This window comes from Folsomia candida, unplaced genomic scaffold (genome assembly GCF_002217175.1).
Source record: "Folsomia candida strain VU population unplaced genomic scaffold, ASM221717v1 Fcan01_Sc001, whole genome shotgun sequence".
Taxonomy (NCBI): Eukaryota; Metazoa; Arthropoda; class Collembola; order Entomobryomorpha; family Isotomidae; genus Folsomia; species Folsomia candida.
The window spans coordinates 27499642-27519734 of record NW_019091193.1 but is presented as its reverse complement, the minus strand read 5'-3'; the positions used below and the strand labels follow the sequence as shown (position 1 = coordinate 27519734).

The window sequence follows — 20093 nt, the reverse complement described above, 5'->3', positions numbered from 1 at the left end:
CGCTGGGTTAAATACCACGAGAGGAATAATAATAAATATTTTGATTCGTTCCTACAAAAAAATAGTACAGTTAAGTATTTGCCATCCATTAATTGAAGAATTTTTGCAATTTCTGTCCATTTTTTACCATTTTCTCATCTTTTGTCCCACATTTTTTCCTCGCGTTTAAACAGTAGCAAATTCCATTCATTCATTGCTTTTTGGTGTCTGGAGTCTTTTATTGAGAAGGAAATGGATCCCCTGATGACACGACATCATCGAGAGCAACGTGTAAGAAAAGAGGTCCACAAAAAGCCAAAGTTTGTCTTGATCTGAACAAATAATAAGTGTAATCAAGCCCTGCACGGTACTGAACATGGTGGCACCACCACAACAAAGCAAAGGTGAGACGTATGTATGCATGTAGTATGCTGCATAATACGAGTCGTGCGACTCCCGCAGTCTTTTAGTTACTCCTTGGATTTGATAATTCGAGGACTTGCGTTTTTTTGGCGTCCTATTCCTCCTCCATTTAAACACGAGGCGATGCGATGCGATGTAAAGCATTCGTGCCAAATAGGGACGCTGTCGAGATGATATTATTGATGCCCTTTGAATTGTGACCAGTAAAAAAATATCAGGACAAGAAAGAAGTAGATCAAGATTGGTTCAAGGGGCGTGCGGGAAGAATGTGATGGGTTTTGTGGGCCTTCTCGCAGGAATTTAATTCGTATCACGATGTTACTCCTTGGTAACTTGCGCCAATGTTGGAACTTAACTATGGCGCAAGTTAGCAAGGAGTGAAGTAAATACGTAGCACCTTTAGTTGGAAATCCATTTCAAATCTGGAACAAAATTCTGCCTTTATACGAAAAGTCTACGAACTTAGCAACTACGCATTTCTGGATACAAAAATCCAGACTTGCGTATTAACAAGTGTAGCGTTTTACCTAGTCGCTATTTTTTTAGGTAAATGGAACCAAAATTAAACTCTGCCCCTGATCCTAACCTCAGATCATTCTCCTTAATAAAAAGCTCATCCCTTCTGCACGCCCCGTATCGAACCAGTTCATTACCTGCAATTGAACTCGGACTCACTACACGTATTTACATATAGCCATTCACACCACAAACATGCCATGAAACGTCAAAACCACGAGGTAATTGTAACGTTTGACATTCCAGCACGGAAGCTGTACGCGTTCGTAGTTTTGCATGACGCTGAACTAAAATCTCTTATGTGTCGTCTGCTCCTCCACACCTTTTTTTCCCTTAAAAAAGCAACTCTTATGTGTGCGAGTAAATGTAATGTAACGCTTTTTGATGGTCTCGTGACTGAATTTGTCTTGGGCACTCAGATCGACGACTCATTTACTTATTTGCTCCACTGCCACCTTGACTTTGATTCGATGTCACATCATCACGACGGGGTGGGAAGGAAACGCACAAAAAATTATTATGGAGAGCATGACAGCGTTGCGAATTCTGTTGTGGCGAAAAAGGCCAGATTTTTACGACACGTTTAACTTACTCATTTATTTATTTATTTATTTATGGTGGAAACGAAGGAATTTGAATATGTGAAGAAATTACGAAATTTATTGTTTATTACGAAACGATAATGAACTAGTGAGAAGTTGACCGGGTTTGTTCAGAGGTTGCTTGATCTTCGATATTTGTGTAAGTAACGTATCGTTTGACTCGTTTGACGTCGACCTTCACGGACAAATTGGTGTAATACAGCATGAAATCCTTTCCATTATGCTACACTTTTTTTTGCCGAGGTACAACTTGTACTTTGTGCTCATGTATGTGCTCATGTCGTGTTCATGCTCTTTTTCTTGCGAGTGTGCATACTTGATTTGTTAAGGAATTAGGAAACTGCGTCTCGGCTCATCATTCCAGAGAGAAGCCAGTCAGCAGACTTTGCTTCCTCGCAGATTGTGGAATTTATTGCATTTTGTGGCTTGAGCTACGTACGTACCACTTATACAATTAGTTCGTTTGGTGGTGGTAGCAAATTATGTGTTAACATGCGAACCAAGTAAAATATTTTGGTGGCACGTCATTAAAATAGTTGAAGGAAGTGGTATTTCATTACGAGGATGGCATTTCTGATGGGAAAATGGGCCTCGTTTTTCTTATTCAAATAAATATGGAGGTAGAATTTTTGCACAAAAATTGGCAAAATGTTTACCATAATGTTATTTTTGTCGCATATTTCCCGTCAGACAGAGTGGACGGACGTAACTTATTTGCAATTATGCACGTCGAGATCGACACTACGAAAATGACAGGCCTCGTTTTAACGTTAAAATTTACTTACAAAAATAAATATAAGTGTGGATTTTTTGCACAAAAATTCGCAAAATATTGACCATAATATTATTTTTGTCTCACATTTCCCGTCAGACAGGACGGGACCTGATTTTGCCTTTTGACGTAACTTCGCAATTACATCGACACTTTGAAAATGTCGTAACTTTTATGAAATTAAATGTACTTGATTCCTTCTACATGACCTGATGAACGGGCGAGAAGGAATGGAAAGTTGTCCAATAATTCATCCATGCCGTGCAGGTAGAGAAGGAATGTCTGGCAGAAATAGAGTCACTTAATTTGGTCTCCTCGTGCATAAATCTTTTTTGGGAGGAGGGATAAGCCATCAGATAACGTGTGGCTACTTTGCGATGGCAAAATAGCTCCAAATCTGTCCAATAACGCGTGACAAGTGTGATAAATAAGTAAAATTTAGAAAAAAATGCATTGTCCACGTGCTACAGGAATGGATGGATTTTTGCGCTGCTGAATATTCATGACCTCCTTTTGGCTCGAGAGACCACACCAGGCAGCAGGTCGCCTGATTTATGGCGGAGGTGTGACTTTCGGGTCAGATTATTTGGTTAGCTTCCAAACTGGAGGAGACCCTCGCAAATCAGGCGCCTCGTTGAAGAGAGAGGATTTAATTAAGCGATGCTTCGTTCGTGGTGTCTGTATAAATAAATAAATAATAATTTAATTTAGCTTTGGTGGGTGGTCAAATTAAATCTCTGGGCAGGTAGTGCAATGGTGGAATTAATGCCAAACAAGAAAGTCGAACTTGATAAGTTATAGGGATCAGTTTTTTTAAAGAAGAAATTCATGTCTTGATTGGTATAGTTTGTGTGAGCAAAATCTAATATTTTTACAATTTAGGTATACTTACCATGCAGGTAAGCAACGTCGATTTTGACCACATTAGTGTTAATCGATTACAAATTTAATTAGTATGATATTTGGAAAAAATACGATCTCCAAATGGTCACGTTTGGCAGAGATATTTGCATCATTAAATTTGTAATCGATTAACACTAATTTGGTCAAAATCGACGAGCATACGCTGGGAGATCTCCATTTTTAGTACAAATTGTTAAAAAGATGTCTTTTAATTGAAATTGGCGACTCTGTATTTTTGTGGTTTGGCTCAAAATAAAATGTTTGCCTAAAATTGCGAGAGTTTGCATTGGAATTTTTCGACATAATTTAAGCACCAAACTATCAAATTACACTTTAGTAATAAATATTCACCGAAAGAACGGGCCCGGTGCGTCTCAACGTTTTTTAACATTCTAAATAGCCATATTTTTATACATCTGTACAATTTCAGGGATTCCTTTTCTATGTTTGTTTATCCTTTTTATTTTCAATTTCTAGGGCCCAGTGGAGAGAAAACATGGTCCACCAAACCACCAGCACATCCATGTGTTGACTTTTAATAAAGAAAATGGATTTGCTGCTGCTCATTATTTGCCCTGAAAGATGCCGACCTTATCTCACGGATCCATTATTATTACGTCCTCCACTTCCGACGACGACGACCTGTGGTCCGTATACACATTGATATATATTTATTCAGTACTGATGCATGCATGACTTTTACCCGTTAGAATAGACAGGGGGCAGAATGAGACACCATCTGCTCACCCTTATCCACCTCCGAAATCAGGAGTTGAGCCTTAATAACAAGTAATGGGGTAAACATGACGTCTTTTAATAATGAATAATTGAGGAAGCTCACAATTAGTGGGGCACGTGGATGACTCACAGCCCGACAACAAACACATAGGAAAAGTCATGTAAAAGTAAAAGCGATGATACTTTCCCCCTCATAAAAAACAAGAGGCTTTATTGCTCGCATACACATTAGCGAGATCACTGCGTATCCGTAAGGGTTGCTGGTTTTACATGGCATCCCACACGCAGAGGGTGCATTCCTCGTGTGCATGACATCTCGATGACTTGAGAGAGCCCTTGGCGATTATTCCTCCAACTGCAAACCCACCACCACGACCACGACCACTAATCCAGTTGGTAATGATTTGTTTATCTATCTGACTCGCCTCGCAGGACGGGATGATTTAGTGGATGGTTTGGCTAGTCGATGTGTGTTTTTGTCTCGATTTTTGGCAGAGGCAAAACATTCATTCACAGATTGATTTGGATCATTTAATGCTTAAATTGGTGAAGTGACACTTGTTGCTAAATATTCGCCTTGTGATGAGATACGCTACTTATGTGTGGAAAAACAATTGAATTTGGGGCTGAGGAGACCTGTTAAATGAGGGGACGAGGAGATAATCATGGTGAGAAATGAGGTAGTATATAGGGCAAGTGTTATGTGTAGTCTCACTTTGCCTCACTATCTTGGATGCCTTTGTCCTGCATGTTCCTAAGGAAAAATGCTTGTGTAAGTGGGGTAGCTGGCAATTTGCATCTCGACCTCCATAAATTTTTGCAAAATGTCGTATTTAGTAATAAAAAAAATGGTATACAAATTCATATCGTAAGATTACTTGTGTCTTGGATAAGCGAAAAATTTCTAAAATTCGTGTCTCACCAAAATGTTCACCCCAAAATATTTTACTCGTGTGGCAAAAAATTCTAAAACCTGCTCAGTCATACATACATAAATAAATAAGTAGGTAACCTGCTTCACTGCATGCAAAGTAAAGTTCAATGAAACGAACGATACCTACAAAAAGGTGATAATAGCAACATAAATTTCTGCATAAATAAATTGTGCAGTGAGGATATAATAGGATAAAATAGGATGGAGAAGGGCTCACTTTTGTAGTACTTCGAAGGGTCCAAATTAGGCCTTTTTGTCGCCAAATTTCTGCACCCGTGGAAAAAACTTACCTTTGTTGTATGTAACCCTCTCACTAACAAACTACATACGTAGATTGAGCTCATAATCAGTTGTTCAACTTTACACGTCGCATAAAAATTTTATCGTGTAGCCGGGCTTATCTGCACCGCGGTCCGTTTGCCTCTACGGACCGAAAGTAATTCGGTCGCCGAATAGAAAAAAATATTAAAATTGGTGTCCTATAACCTCCTTTTCGCAATTATTGACCAAGTCTTAAATTGGTTCATCCGATTTGCACGAAATTTTGACGGAATCCTTACACTCTGCTGATAAAGGCAGTGGCCAAATAACAGTCCAATCTAATTTTAGAATTATTTCCTATCATACTATTTCATATTTGGACGAGTTGTTACAGTCATAAAATTAAATTTTTCAAAATTTGTTAAAAAACTCAAACATTTTGGAAACTGCAGAGAATTACGCCACTAATATTATTGTCGTACACAAAATCACATAAATTTTACGGTATCAAATCATACCTAAAAATCGTTTAAAGCCGAAAATAAAACCACGATTTCATTCTATCCTAAAAAAACTAATTCGTCCATTCAACACCACGTCAATAATCTGGCATCACACGAGGACACAAATATGCGATGATCCAGGTCAAGCGTCAGGTAAGTTACCCTAATAACGTACCCTGTCGAATTATTCAGTACTCAATACTAATCTGCCCTCCGTCCTCCTCGCAGTGGGACGGCGACAAGGAAATCGGCCCGGCTGAATTATGTGATTGGAAAACGAACGTTTGAAATCGAAACGAGTTATTTACTGTCAAACGCACGAGTTCACTTGCAAAAAAATATTTTCGCCATAACCACACACACACACCACACGTATGTACCACGTAATACAATGTAACAGAATGGGCTTCTTGTGCTACACGCAAATTATTGCTCTGATCAATGAATATTAAGAACAATAATAAATATTTTTATGTATGTGAAGAAAAAAATCTGTATCACTGCACTGCAGGTCAAGCCATCGTCACGGGAGGGGAGGAAATGATATCTATTTGATTAAATGTGTAGGGAAAATTTACGCTTTAAAAAACGATGCAAAAGTTTAATTTATTCATTACTATATTTTTTCTGTTCGCAATTTTCATGTGTGCTTATGTATATTATGGTTTTGGAGGACATTTTTTCGCAGATTAAGCAATTGAAAATTAAGCAATTGCAAATTTACAAGTTATATTTTACACGGTAATTATTTACTTAAAGATTAGGGACTAATAAATTGTACAAATTCCTTCATTTGCTCAAAATCCGCTTAGTAAATAAACTCGAATTCTGAAATTCAAATAACTTCCCGACCAATAATACTTTTTTTTGCAAAATTAATTGCAAATTTACCCGTGCATATTTTACACCGTAATTAGAAGTTTACCAATAAATTATACAAATTCACTTCATTTGCTCCAAATCCGCTTAAAATTCTAAAGTTCAAATACCTTCCCGCAAGCAATAATAATTGAAAATTTAATGTAATCCTTTATCACCGACATGATTTTTACTCGTTTTTTTCACCATAAATGGAACCACAAACGGAAACAGACATTCTCCTCCTTAACGTAACTCTTGCCAAGTTTTTTTTACGTCTGTCTACCTGCGCACATGTAAATAAGTAAATAAGTAAATACAAATATTTGAAAGTTTTTTTGCTCCCTCGTCACCTCACAAATTACTTATTTCTTGACGCAAATGAGGAGATGATGATAATGAGTAAAAGCCGTTTAAGCATTTTATTAGAAGAAAATCGTTGCGTAAATAAAATATTATTACCGCCGCCGCGGTTGCGAAATGCGTGCAGAGTTTTGCCCAAGAGATGAAATCTGAAGGTATCTCTCGATTGACTTGGCGTCGGCACCGTCACTCCTGACGAAGGGTTGACAAGAAGGAGAAGTAATTGTAACAAACAATGCAAACAATGAGCTAATTACACACACTTTGCTGCCACACCAAGTTATTTAATCAAACACCTTCACACATTACGTTGATTGATCTGATTGACAAATTAGCCTTGGAGCAGGAATTTCCTCCATTCAAGAAAGAAATCCAAACAAAACGGCGTTAATTACCAAACCGCAAAGTAAAGTAAAGTAAATATGAATGAATGAAAGTGCAAATTAATCATTGCTTGCGTTGTGCTCCATTTTTTCCCAATTGGCGGGGTCAGGTTCGCAGTTCAGTAGGATAAATATTTACTTGGTAATTGGTGATTATGTTATGTAACTAATTGAAATCTGAGCACATTTCTCAAAAAGTTGGCCCAAAATTTCCAGGAACATTGTTGAACAAAGGTGAGCGCCACGATTGGAAAGTAGTTTGTTTGCGTCGTCGAATTGCTTAATGTGCAAAGTTGAAATAAAGGAATTCATTAAACGGTTTGTTTCTTGACGAGCGGATCGAGAGACAGATATTTCCTTACGTGAGATCAACTTTCACTCGTGCCTAAGTGCGTACGTAAGTAGATTGTGTATCCACTTCCGTTTCGAGGTTGTCTGTCTGGCTAATTGCGGTCGCTTTTTTGTCCCGTTTTTATAATTTTTTACATTCAAATGGTTCGTGTAAGATGAGATATTCAATTAATGATTGAACAATGGGAAGTGTTTTGTAGTGAAATTTTTACAAATTGGGGATACTTTTAGATCGGATTTTATACATACATACATTTTCGCTGATATTCTCAAAATTGCAAAAAACGACAAATCCAAAATAACAAACTTTTTCTTTACCTTAACAAAAATCTTCTAAATCTATATAAATAAATTTGTAACTCAACTTTGCTCTACCCACCCCTTTTAAAAAATAATCAAAATTTCTGCCAAAATCTGTATCTAGTTTTCATCACTATTTATTTAAACGTGACGATGACTCCTCCTTTACATATTATTTGACTTTGCCGAGACATTGGCAACATTACATTGCATTACTTCGTCTTCTTACATATTATTATTATTATTATTTGCTGTTAATGTAATCCAAGTCTGTCTCTGAGAAACGGTACGTACATTCGTAGACACGATGGTACATAATACGGATTGGATTTTGCCTCGGCGCTTATCCAAATGTAATCTCTGGCACGTTAATAAACAAATTCACGTTTGATTCTATCAATTCCCTCCCTCTTACTCGCATCGTTCGTCGTCGTCGTCGTATTTTTTTTTCATTTGGCACAATAAACAACTAACTCCTAGTTTTATTTGTCCTGTAATTTGTAAGGCAAGTACTTACTTTGTGAAGCAGGAGCATCAGCGTCTAGCTCAAAATCTCAATTGGAGAGAGAGACGAATGGATTGTTGTCTGATTTTCCGATGGAAGCAATAAGTGAACAAAGTAACAAACAAGTTTTGCAATCATATAATTTACACAGTCATTTATTCCACTATGTGATAGTAGCGAGCGACGTTAGTTACGTATTTATTTCTTTTCTGTGATGATGATGATGATGATGATGATGATGATGATGATGGGATAGGATTATTTAAGAGATCAATCCGTAGTACATACCTTGTGCATAAATATATTGGCTCAATTGGATTTAAAGATGGGATGAAATGAAGGTACATAAATATATTTGGGCTCGTTTATCGCTCTGGTTTTGTCCGGCAGGACGGGATGCAGTGTTTCGGGTGCAAGAAATTTAACACTTGCAAGAAATAGCGGCAAGAAGGTGGTTTCTTGCAGCGATTTTGACCTGCAAGAAATGCAAGGCGCAAGAAACTCCTTCGCCGTTAATAATTCATACGGCGCGTAGCGAAATTCGCATATTTCTTGCACTTTCTTGCACCCCACATTTCTTGCTTTGCAGTGCAAGAAATGCAGCCAAGAAACGAAACACTAGTTTGTTGCACCAGTCCAGTCAGGTAGGAAAATTGTGCATTAATTCGTTCCTAAGTCGAATTCGGCATGGTTTAAAGTGCAGAAATTTTCATCGATGTTGAAGACAGGAAATAAATTGTGGGTGCATTTTGTTTGTGCCTATAATTTTTTGGTGTGAGCATGAATGAATTGCTAGTCCACAGCCAATGGTGAGTGCGTCGACCAAAGCGATAAGACTAAAAGTGACCAATAACCCTGACGGCTGAGAAATAAATAGGAAAGTGACACCAAGCAGAGAGCAATGAGTCAGGGATCCATTTGCATTTCGCATGGCATGCAGATTCTCACTCTCTGAACCCCGCAGCGTGATCAGGGTCATTGCATTGGAAGGACCAATTGAACATGTGGAGTGAAAAAAACGTGTCCATCGCATAACACGAAGAAATAATGGAAGAATATGAAATGAAATAGTTTAAGGAACTCGGTCGATCAATACCTATTTATTTATTTATTTATCTCTCGAGAGTAATAAACACCTCGTGAGTAAAAAATGAATCTTATTTCTGCGCTCAATTGTTTCTCGTTTGAAGGTCGAAGGTCACATTGTGCAAATGTGTGGATGTAAGAAGTCTGAGGTGTTTCGTCAGTTTGCAACGCGTTTGTCTACGCGTCTATTTTCAGGGGGATTGAATAGCGAAAGTTTGGTAAAAATTTTGAGAAAAAAATGACGGGGGTTCAAATTTATATAGTTTTTTATATTGTTATCCCCCTCCTCTTTTAAAGGTCGAAGGTCACGCTGTGCACAAATGTAAGGCTGAGGTGCTTCATTAATTTACAAGGCAGAAAACGTTTATCTGTCTATTTTTCAGAAGGAATTTGTAAAAGTTTGGTAAAATTTTGAGAAGAAAGTGCCAGGGATTGAAATTTATATATATATTTCTCTCCATCCGTGTGGAGGACACATTATGTGAATCTTTTACCTTTTATCGCCGTGAAAAAGAAGTGAAAGCCTTTTTGTGGAATAAAAAAAATAAAGAAAGCACGAGAGGAACGATTTGATTTTAGGTTTGTTTTTGTAGCAAAGTAGTAAAAATTTGGGATGGCGTGTGCGTGCCATCTTTTCATCATCGTGTCTTCTCTTCTGATTTACTTGGCTGGCTGAAAAGGGGTTCATGTTGGAAAAACAATATTTCTAATGGAACAGGAGAAAGAAACTTTTACACTCTTTCGTAAAAAAATATCACGTCATGGAGCAGCCATAACCATGAGAATAATGGTAAATAGTCGCTACTCCTGGTGCTGCATGGCATTGATAAGGAGAAAGGTTTTTGTTTCAGTATTTTTTTGCGTTATTAGTGTAAATAACTGTCGAGATAAATTTTGTATGGCAAAATCGACTTAAATATTTGATCGTTTCGGTTTCCGAAATAAATTTTGGGGATACAAATTTGAGACACGATGGAAGTTTCGAGTTTTGATATTTTTTAACCGGAAATGGTTAACTGTTTATTTACCAGTGAGAAATATATAGAGAAATTTCAAACTAAAAAATTAATTTTACGGTATTTTTTGATAAATATCTAATATCGAGATAAATTTTGTATGTATGACAAAATCGCCTTAAATATTTTATCGTTCTAGCTTCCGAAATTAATTTTGGCTTCACAATTTGACATACAATTGAGGATTCTAAATAGTTTTAACATTTCTAAAAATTTGAACAGAAACTATAGGAAATGATTCAATTTCTGAACTTAAACCTGAATTTTACTCGTATTGAAACTATTTCTGTCATCCACCAGGTCATCATTCCTCTTGATTCCTCCTCTTGATGATATTAAAAAGTCAGTCTGACTCAGCCGAGTGAATTCTGCTCATCTTTTTTTAGGAACACATTCATTATTTTAAGCATCCATTTAATGACTTTGATCGTGACTCTACTTCCTCACGATTATCCCCCTTTGTTCGTGTGCCGTCTCTATCGCTCATGCTGTTCGGCCCATCGCAACATTGCCGCGGACGGGAAGAAATGGATCCTGTTTTTTTGCACTCGAAAACTCATTCTTCGTCCAGTCTACAGAATAAATAGCAATAATGATAACATTGTAATCAGTGACAACTCCACTCCCAAGACCGGCCTGATTCTTGAAAGAATTGCATGCCGTCCTATTCCGCTGGGGTTAAAAGAGGGTAGAAAAATGTTAGAATTTTTGGCGAGATTTTGATCAATTTTGGTCCCCCACGACCAGTGTTTCGGGTGGAAGTAACTACTTGCAAGAAATAATACTCGATTTTTGCAGCTATTTTGACCTGCAAGAAATGAAAGGCGCAAAAAACTCCTTCTCGTCGCGATACTTCATACGGCGCGTGGCTAAAAAGCGCATATTTCTTGCACTTTCTTGCATTGCTTATTTTCCAGTGCAAGAAATGCAGCAACCCCGTAAAAAACGAAGCACTGCCCACCACCCCCACTCCCCGGCCGACACTGACACCAATCCGGCATGAATAGGAGTAAACGAGCCATTAGAGAAATATAAAGTGTGTTTCATCCCTTGGATACATATTGGATTGGCTTAAACGAAGAAAATAAATACAACAACGAAGCAATCAAGAGAGAATTACAGCTCATTAATTCTCAGCCTTCTTCACACTTACTTGTGTACGTACGGAGGGATCATTACTTCGAGAAGATCGGGAGGAGGAGGAGGAGGAGGAGATGCCTCTGCTGCTACAGTTCTTGCCGTCGTGGCGGCTGTCACGGTGTCTAATTGTTATTGATGAAGTTGAAATGGAGAGCTTTTTCCTCTCCTGCTGCAATTATCGGAATGCATCATCTCGCCCATTAAGCAGCGCATTAGGCAGTTTGTACAGATGTACGTATGGTATCATGAGTTGCTTCATCGCGGTGCGATGGACTCGGCCCAATTTTTTTGACCACGTCTGGCATTTTTTTGGTGCTACCGATTAAATAAAGTAAGTATTTAACTAACAGGTCGTAAAACTCGGAAGAAGGGAAGAAAGTGTGAATTTTTTGGGGGTTAGCTTTCTCCAACGAACCAGATTCTGGACATTTTTGGGACAAAATAGCAGCAGCAGAAGCAGCTAATTAATTGAAATTGGTGCGAAACTTGTCCCAGCAACGCTACCCAAATGCCATTTTTGTTTACCACATCATGTATTTTTTTGCATATTAAATAAAATAAGCATTTAACAGGTCATAAAACTCGAAAGTGTGAATTTTTGGGAGTCAGCTTTCCCCAACCAATCAGATTTCTGGACATTTTTGGAACAAAACAGCAGCAACAACAGCAGCTCCTTAATTGACATAGGTGCGGAACAACGCTACCCAAACGGTGACTAACTAACCAACTAACTAACTAACAAAGTATACATAAGGTAGGAAATAAATCAGGAAATGCAAAACTTGTCGTCGTCGTCAGTGGACTCGACTGGCTTATATTGGTGAGCAAATTCATCTACCTGTTTGGACACCATCACCACCACCACCACATTTATTACCAGATCACAAAAATACTCACTTAACTAACTATTTTAACAAATGGATATGCACTTATTTAACTGACTCGACAACAACCTTAGTCAATGGTACAAATCTAAAAGTGTGGAATCACTTTATTATTACGACTCGAAGGTGCAAGCGTACCGTGTTATAATTAAGTATTTATTTATTTAGCTAAAAGTTATATAGTAAACTGCTCTACATTAAGTAAGTACGTTTCCCTTACTTGATTTCCTTAATAGGATTTATTACACTTGTCCCGTCGCTTTGTGCAGTGGCCGCGGAAGTCGTGGGGACATTAACATTGTAGGATAGGGGAGGCAGGGGTTTGCGTAACATGGGGGGATCATGGGGACATCGACCAACCGTGGGGACATTGTCGCCACCCCTCCGCCGCCACTGGTTTTGTATTTGCATGCATTTTTGTAGAAAGAGTTATGTAGTTGAGGAGGCGACGCGGCACGCTGTGTGTTGCACTTATTAATAGCGCCCTCGTGTCAAAACAGTGAGCATAATGGAATAGGCTGGGACGATATTAATGAGCATGTACTTTTGAGGTAGCGGAAGAAAAAGTTGGTTCGGCTCTTACTTAATAAGCATCATTAGTATTTGCTCGAGTTGTGTAATGAGAGTCGTGCTGATGACACACAGTCCCGAATTTGGTCACATTTACTTATCTACCTGCAATAGATTTGGGTTCCGTGTGACAGGTGCAGGTCGTTAAGCGCATATTATTTTTATAATAATTGAATATTATTATTTGCATATTATTATTTTTTTTAGCAGACATATTTAGCCACCCACTCATTCACTCACTCATTGACGGGGCATGATTAATCTCAGCGTTTCGGGTGCAAAAGTGACCACTTGCAAGAAATAATGGCAATAAGAAAGTGGTTTCTTGTAGGTAAATATTTTGACCTGCAAGAAATGCAAGAAATTACGCTATAAATAGTTCATATGTAAATAGATTTCTCATGTTTCGTGCACTTTCTTGCAGTTTCTTGCACCTCGCATTTCTTGCATTTGTTATTTTGCACTGCAAGAAATGTAGCACACCCGAAACACTGATTAATCTCTGTAAATTGCGTTGAAAATTGTTTCATCGTAAAATTTCCACAAATTGTACGGTTATGAAATGAGGCAGGAATGCAGGAAGGGATGGAGGCGAGAAGGAGAAGGCGAAGGACGGAAAATATTGTTAGTTTAGTTGATACATAGTTATTTTAAAAGGGGTTGAAGAATGAGTGATGGGATCAGGTTGGTTTAATTGCATGGGATGGATGGAGATCATGAATCAGGTTGACGTTCTCCATTCCATCGTGTAAATGGATATTATTTATTTATTTATTTACTCGCATGAACACAGGAACCGTAGTGATGGATGGATGGATGGGTGCACGTGTGTGAATTTAAAGGGAGCTTAATTGTCCAGCCTAAAAAGTATGGAGATGGATGCATTTATTCTCTTGGCGTAATTGTAATTGTTCCGACGAGGCGTGTAACAATGGATGGATAGGATAGGAAGTGCATCCATTATGCACAGTGCGAATGGTGGTGGTGGAATGGACAGCAAAAACCAGATCAGTTTCCATTTTCGCGAAGTGGTCACTTTTAACAATGTTTGACAATCCTTTCTTGGATTGATCACGGATTATTGTTATTAAGGATGGATGGATGGAAGCTTGCTCAATGTCCATGTTGACGGCAAGACAGGGTTCGTAATTTTTGTGGCACAAATTAATTAGGCATGTGTTCAAAAAGATGTGTTCCATTCAGACAGTTTTTTGAAATTTATTTTTGAATTGGAAATTTCTTAAAGAAAAATCTTTGCTTAAATATAACACATTTCTCTATGGAATAATCAGGCTAGATAAGTAAATGTAGGAACTGATTTCTCATTTTATAACACAAAAACACGGTCAAAATTTGCAAAATTTAAGCAAAAATACGGTATAAAATTTAAGCAAAAACACGGTGTAAAACTTAAACAAAAATACGGTCCAAAATTTCAGAAAAAAACACGGTTTCTGTTAAAAGGAACCCTGCTCCCAATCATTGATGCAATTGCAATTTACACAGCGTTTAAAAAGACGACGACATGGTATGGACATGAGTCTCACCAAGCACCACCACCACCACCCATCATTACACAGGATGTAATAAGTCGTGATGATATGGCAGAAGGAGTAGTAAAGTAATTATATATGCAGGACAGGAACAAAACAAGATCATCCATGTAACCAAATCAAATCCAGAAACTCTTTCCGTATTGCAGCCTTCGTTTTATGGGGTGGATTACTTTTTGCGAATTTTACTCACCTACCCAATTTTCATTACGAAGTAAAAAAACTGGAGCACAGAATAAAAGACTTTATTTCTTGGATGGATGAAATGCTTAAAATTCACAAATTAGCAGGATCAATTTTTATTTTATTGGATAAATTAGATGCCAAAAATAAAATAAAATCTTGAAATTCTTTCATGAATAAAATTAGCAATCTGTAATTTTGAAACAATTCAATTGGTGATTGAAGATTTTGCAAATTTGCAAAATTGCATTTTAAGACAACTTTATTAATCAATTTTTCACTTTTTCCTGCACTAAATTCCATTGGCTCTACTCTTGCCAAATTATTCTTGACACTTTTATCTTTTTGGACTAAATATTGAAATTTTTGCATCATTCCAATGTCACTATTGAGATTGTGTAAAGAACTCAAAGAAGAGATTGAAATAATAATGATTACTTTATGGAAAGCTGCTGTTGGGCATATTATGCATTTTATCGCGTTCACATAGCCCCCGTCGTCATCCACGCTACAACTGCAACCTTGTTACCACCAAAGGTGAGACAGTGCATAAAGCATGTGATCAATTTTCCCTCATGAAAATCGACGGTCAATTTTTCTGCCCAAAAGATGTACGAAACTCGGCAGCAAATTTCTAAATAATTCATTCCGCAGAAGTAATTTATACTTTACAGAAAAATAAAAATTTAGGCGGAAAAATTGTGCAGTGTCTGATTCTGTAGAAAAGTTTGCAGATTTGTGCAAATCTTCCAGAACTGGGCATACATATTTCGGCAGAAAATTTCTGAATAATTCCGTCTCAGAAGAATATCTTCCAAATTTATTTATATTCTGCAGAAAGACTTTTAGGCGCAAAAATTGTACAGAATTCTGTACACACGTCTCGTCTGCATAACCTGACCATGCAAATTGTCATTTTCAAATGTCTAAATATTTCCCGTGAGAGGTGACCCTCCGTTCCTATATAAAAACAGCCTCATTCCTCCCGCACAGTCCCCCTGAGAAAAAAAAACGAACTTCTAAAACACACCACCACTACTACTGCCCCTAGAACGAATGAATCTGAAAGAATAGGATCACTGATCTAGATTGATATGCCACAAGTAATGAAAAATGAGTCTCTCGGCTGGCAAACGAAGCCAAAGATTGCGATAATTTCTAAAGTTTTTGACTTTGAAACACCTCCAGGGCACTCACTGCCTGCCTGCCTGCACTGATACGACGACGATACCTACCATGCGACGTCTTGCATGAGAAGTGGATTGTTAGCTCATGATGATATGATATTGTGTGCACTTCTCTCTTCTCTTACTACGAACGCTCCCCTGAGGCAGCAGATCTGAAATTATAAACAAGTCTCGGTCTCTCAGGAGAATTAATAAGTTGGGCTGGTTGGGCTACAATTAGAATTAGTGGTCTGCTCTGCTCCTTTGCTTTGCTGTGCTTTGGTTAATGAGCATATCGCAACAATGAATGATCAATGAGTATTTATTAGCCCATTGTTGGCAGAGGAAAATCTCAAGGTTGTGGTGGCTTCGTTGTGCTTTGTGTCCTGTCATGTCACTCGGGAACATGTAGATTACACACTTTGTTGTCGAGTCCCCCGGGTGTGGGGGTGGGATGAGTGGTAAAGAGCCCTTGCTCAAGGGAGGCTCTCTCTCTCTCACCTTGCATTGTTACGTAGCACCACTTGCTTGCACAACAATGGCAAGTACGGATTTTCGCCACTTTAAACTGGGCCATTCTCTTGCATACAAGTGTTGTCGCCCGGTGGCGATTTTTTCAGCGTTGGTAATAAATCTCGTCGTAAATTAGACTTGACATTGTAAATGGGAATTGATACTAGAGAGAAGGCCTCGATTTGGGAATGGGAGTCGAAAAATTTGATGATAACGTCGATTTTGAAAACTGGGGAGGCATCATTTTTATTTTTTTTCATGAAGTGGATCTGGTGGTGGTCTCGGCGTCAATTTATGTGCACGAATGATAGGATAAGAATTATTTCATTATTGTGCAGATGGATGGATGCGTGTGGTGGTGTATGCATACATCCGCCCCCACGTTCCTCCATAAAAACGAGATCAGCTAGTGAGTGACAATAAGAATTATCATCTCTCTCTCTCTCCTCACTTATTATTATCATCTTGGTCAGTACTTTGGTTCGTATGGACGAACGTCGTTCACCACCGCACACAGAACGTAAATTACTGACTTGGAGGGCATTAATAATTCCATTACTCAATAATTGAACTCGTTCGTGCTTGATGTGACGATCTCTTGGGCCAGTTTATGTATGCATCCTTTTGGGATTCCGTGTCCAGAGGAGATTTGCATGAAATGAAGAACACGGACAACTTATCCCAATTATTACGACCATTCTCACAATTTGTTAATGGTTACTTGTTCCCATGTAGGTAGAAGAGGTGGTAGGATGGGGAGATAGATACCGAGGGGTCGGTGCGCTAAGGACGGACTGGATTTCCCACGTGCAAGAAATAACGGCAAGATAGTGGTTTCTTGCAGCTATTTTGACCTGCAAGAAACGCAAGGCGCAAGAAACTCCTTCCAACACGTGGCTATGTGGCGCATATTTCTTGCACTTTCTTGCAGTTTCTTGCATTTTGTACAGTGCAAGAAATGTATCAATCTCCACGCAAGAAGCGAAATACGTGTCTTCCCCGTCGAAAAAGCGACGCCACAACCTGTCCGCACAACCCTGTCGAAAATAAATGGGCCGAACTTATGCTTGGCCGTTAATTGGAATTGGAATGAATACAATGGATGCAAATCAAAAAGGAATGAATATTGCTCCAAGAGTTGACAATGCATTAAATCTTGCAGCCATAAATCATCTCTTTTGCCAACCTTCGATAAATATCCACCAAACAATTTTACTCTTTCCCCAATCAGGGGAATTATCACGATACGTTATTATTCATCATGGTGTCATATTTACTTTTTTATGGAGTGGGACTCTCGGAATCGCATATGCAAATTCAGGTTCGTGTTGTGTTCGAGAGCGAAATAAATCAATCGATGGAAGGAAAACTGTGTTTGTTTTGGTTTAAAGGATTTTATTTTGTGGCAATTTGGCATTTTTTGTACAAATTTTTCAATCGAGGACATATCTACTTCTTGACGGCATTATTATGCAAATTTTTATTAGTGGGTAATTTTTCCTGGTGGTTTTTTATTTATAGAGGACGCAATGAATTTAATGAAAAGTTTAGAGCTTGGGGAGAGGATTTGGTCTGGAGCAAAAGTGCTTTCACCACCAGCATGCGCCGGAAGTGGAAAGAATCCCATTCGTGGGAGGGAAACGGGTGGCGTGGTTAATTCGTGGTTGGGCACGTCCTCCCCGAAAAATGGACGGGATCGATGGCACGGTCGTCAGAGGAGGAAAAGTGGGAGGGAGGGATGCGATGAATTCATGACTCCAAGCAGCACGTAGCACCTCTTTTATGGCCTCCATGGTCATAAAAGTGATGCAAAAATGAAATATTTCTCTCCAGCATGCAACCCCAGACCAGACCACGAACGTGGACGATTATTGATTTGCCATCTGATTTTTTGAGAGTGGTTTTCTTCTCGAGATGATCACACACCACACCAGACCAAAATTTTTGGTTGCTTACTTTCCTGCGAGAAGAATGGAATGATAACGTTTTTGATTTATTGTTAAAAAGGCCGAGTTTTACTGGCTTATTGGTTGGCCTTCGAAGGCTATCTCTATTCAAAAGTGGACGCATTATGTTAAATAATTTCTCAACAAGGCATCAAAGACCGACTTGGCCTATTTGACTCCTTAAGAAATAAAAAATGATGCAAACAATGCAACACAATCCGCTCAGAAATATTATTATTGTTCAATATCGTCAATACAAGAAAGGAAAGAATGTACAATGGAGAAGGGGCCGTGCAGGAGGAGCATCTCTTTTTTTGATAAGAGAGTCGTCATCTTGTGTGTCGGAAATTTTATGGGGATAAGTTCCCGTGAGGGAGGAGGGGTTAAAATCATGTCGGAAACTATAGGTAGAAGTTCCTGAGGGGAAAATAGACGGGATCAAAATCCGTGAAAATATGGTGACGTTCTTCCTGTACAAGAATGTATGCAAACCTAGAATTATATAATTTTTCAAACAATCCATCCTTCACCACAAAATGTAGGATTTGTATTCCAAGAAAAGATCAACATGCAATGCAAGGTCTTAATAAAAAAATGCATCATTTCATAATTTCATTTTCATTACGGGGCGAATTTATTATTATGAATATCGCTATTTATAATGAACACATGTAAGGATTTTGTATTCAGGGATGTAATTTTGTAAGTTTTTAAATGATAGGATTCACAATTTTAATTGAGGGTTGGAGAAGAATACGGTTTTGTGTGGGTGGAATTTTAACCAGAATTTGAGACAGTTTTACGTAACAATTTGGGACATATTTAATTCATATGTTGCAGTATTTTTCTTGCGTCATGTCAATAATTTAGGGTTTCTAAAAATAGCTTTTTTTCTTAATTCTGCTCTAATATGTGTCCGATCAATCAAAATCTCTTAATTTTATAGCGTTTATCTGTCCCACAAAATGTACACTTGACCACTTTTTGTCTCAAATTTACCATAAATTGCTGCTAAATTGTACCATCATCGTCTCATCGAAACCCTTACAATCTCGTGTAAGTTGGAAGCCATCTCATCTCTCTGGACGGATTTGACTCGATGATGATCGAGTCGACAATGGGAATCTGTGATGAAAATCACTTGTCCCATTTCTTTCCCAGTTAAGATGGCCAATTCATAACGCCACATTGTTACACACCTAAATACATACGTGGTAGCAGCATACAAATTTATTTTGGACATTGTACACATCATCCAAGAATGGCCAGAGTTTTACATTTCACGCTTTCATCCATTGTCCGTCGTGACGGATTGTGTGCGAGTACGTACGTATACGAAATAGGCATAAATGTTATTATGCAAATGTTGATTGAACACTGTTTATTTATTATTAACAACAACCACACTTTGCTTTACGCAATGGGTGTACTAAAGCCCAAGTTTATGCATTATTTAATAAATAAGTCAGTAACAAACGAGGTGACCCTCTCAGCCTGCTACTTATTTACTCACTGCAATTTGTTGTCTGCTAATAATTCTTAGATGATTTTGGTGGATCATTGTTCCCCTTTTGTTACGCAATGGTGGATGGATGGAAAACCAATCCGCCGAGCCAGAGAGCACGACGACGACGACGACGACATG

At 38.3% G+C, this 20093-nt stretch overlaps 1 long non-coding RNA gene across 1 annotated transcript; it reads left to right on the top strand.

Annotated features, from left to right (window-relative positions):
* Positions 1 to 4994: 4994 nt before the first annotated feature.
* Positions 4995 to 6003, top strand: LOC118433936. The gene is made up of 2 exons (XR_004833686.1): positions 4995 to 5784; positions 5860 to 6003. It is a non-coding gene; the product is annotated as an uncharacterized LOC118433936 (long non-coding RNA).
* Positions 6004 to 20093: the final 14090 nt, after the last annotated feature.